Below are 2,500 nucleotides of genomic sequence, written 5' to 3'. Positions count from 1 at the left end.
GGCAGGCCAGAACGCGGGGGGCCAGGGCCCGAAGGCAGCCCCCCCGCGGGCGAGAGAGCAAGCCAGCAGGGGCTGTCGCCTGCCGCGGCCAGCGACGTCGGGCTGGCCCCTGCCGCGGCCAGCGATGTCGGGCTGTCGCCTGCCGCGGCCAGCGACGTCGGGCTGGCCCCTGCAGCGCCTAGCCTCTCCCACGCAGGGGGCAGGCCAGAACGCGGGGGGCCAGGGCCCGAAGGCAGCCCCCCCGCGGGCGAGAGAGCAAGCCAGCAGGGGCTGTCCGCGCGTCGCGCAGCGCGGCATGGCTGCGGGGGCCGCGCGCGCGCGCCCAAGCGCCCAAGGGCCCCCAAGGGCCCCAGGCCCTCAGGCCCCAGCGCCCCAGCGCCCAGCGCGGGCGGGCGCGCGCGCGCGTGTGGTCTTTGAGGGGCGCCGGCCTGGTGGCTCCCTAAAGAGCAATAAGTGTCATTGCAGCTCTGGCAGGGGGAGACACTACTAGGTCCCAGCTGTCACCCCCCCTCTAAAAAATTCATTTCTTGGTATTTTGAGCTGAAATTTTGCACAGAGGTTGGCAAAAATCCAATCCACCTTCATTAATTTTCCCAGAATTTTTCGAGGTCGGGAAGTATTTGTTTTAATTTTCCTACCATTAGAAATCGAGTAAATCCGCAAAACTAGGAACCGGCCCGGAATGACCCCAAATTCAGTGGGCAGCCTCATAAAAATATGGCTGATTTTACTGGATTGGTTTCATGTGGAAAGCACGACGTTTTCTTGTAGGAATGCGGGAACCCCGGCAGCTCGCCTGCCGCGGCCAGCGACGTCGGGGACGCTGGCCTGCGCTGTCGAGCCCGCGAGGGCTGTCTCCGCGGCAGGCCCCCCCTGAACGGGGCACGACAGGCCACCGCGCTGGCTCGTCCAGCGTCGACAGTCCCTCGTCCAGGTTTCAGATCGCGCCAAGTCGAACCCATGACCTGCTCAAGCCATCGTGCGCTGCCGAATTCGCATCTGCGTGTAGGCTGCCATTCCACGCGGCAGCCCCTGTTTTCGTCAGCGTGCCCCCCTGACGAATTTTCCTGCCTGGCCCAGTCCAGCGTCCAGCCCCTGTTCGTCGAAAAATCTGCGCTGCCGATTTTCCACGCGGCAGCCCCTCTTTTCGTCAGCGTGCCCCCCTGACGAATTTTCCTGCCTGGCCCGGCCAGTCCAGCCCCTGTTCGTCGAAAAATCTGCGCTGCCGATTTTCCACGCGGCAGCCCCTCTTTTCGTCAGCGTGCCCCCCTGACGAATTTTCCTGCCTGGCCCGGCCGGTCCAGCATCCAGCCCCTGTTCGTCGAAAAATCTGCGCTGCCGATTTTCCACGCGGCAGCCCCTGTTTTCCTCAGCGTGCCCCCCTGACGAATGTTCGTCGAAAAATCTGCGCTGCCGATTTTCCACGCGGCAGCCCCTCTTTTCGTCAGCGTGCCCCCCTGACGAATGTTCGTCGAAAAATCTGCGCTGCCGATTTTCCACGCGGCAGCCCCTCTTTTCGTCAGCGTGCCCCCCTGACGAATTTTCCTGCCTGGCCCGGCCGGTCCAGCCCCTGTTCGTCGAAAAATCTGCGCTGCCGATTTTCCACGCGGCAGCCCCTCTTTTCGTCAGCGTGCCCCCCTGACGAATTTTCCTGCCTGGCCCGGCCGGTCCAGCCCCTGTTCGTCGAAAAATCTGCGCTGCCGATTTTCCACGCGGCAGCCCCTCTTTTCGTCAGCGTGCCCCCCTGACGAATTTTCCTGCCTGGCCCGGCCGGTCCAGCCCCTGTTCGTCGAAAAATCTGCGCTGCCGATTTTCCACGCGGCAGCCCCTCTTTTCGTCAGCGTGCCCCCCTGACGAATTTTCCTGCCTGGCCCGGCCGGTCCAGCCCCTGTTCGTCGAAAAATCTGCGCTGCCGATTTTCCACTCCGCAGCCCCTGTTTTCGTCAGCGTGGCCCCCTGACGAATTTTCCTGCCTGGCCCGGCCAGTCCAGCGCCCAGCCCCTGTTCGTCGAAAAATCTGCGCTGCCGATTTTCCCCGACGAACCTGCAGCTGCACAAATCCGCGCTGCCACTGCCCCATTGTCTGGACCAACAGTCTTTTCCATCAAGCCCTGGACTATAAATCGTCCAGACTCATCGCCAGCACCCGCTGCCGATTCTGCCGACTTTGCCGATTTCGTCGGCGCTGCCGATTCCAACACTGCACCCACCGTGTCTAAACCAGCGCTGTTTCGTCAGCGTGTCCCCTTGACGAATTTCCCTGCCTGGCCTGGACAGTCCATCTTCCAGCCCATGTTCATCGAAAAATCTGCGCTGCCGATTTCCCCGACGAACCTGCAGCTGCACAAATCTGCGCTGCCGATTTCCCCCCCTGTCGGCATGGCTGCCGCTGCCCCGATGTCCAGACCAACAGTCTTTTTTGTCGACTTTGCCGATTTTGTCCGCGCTGCCGATTCCAACACTACCCCCTGCATCCAAACCAGCATTGTTTCGTCAGCTC

The sequence above is a fragment of the Populus nigra genome, chromosome 2, assembly GCF_951802175.1.
Source record: "Populus nigra chromosome 2, ddPopNigr1.1, whole genome shotgun sequence".
NCBI classification, from domain to species: domain Eukaryota; kingdom Viridiplantae; phylum Streptophyta; class Magnoliopsida; order Malpighiales; family Salicaceae; genus Populus; species Populus nigra.
This window is presented reverse-complemented; position numbering follows the sequence as displayed.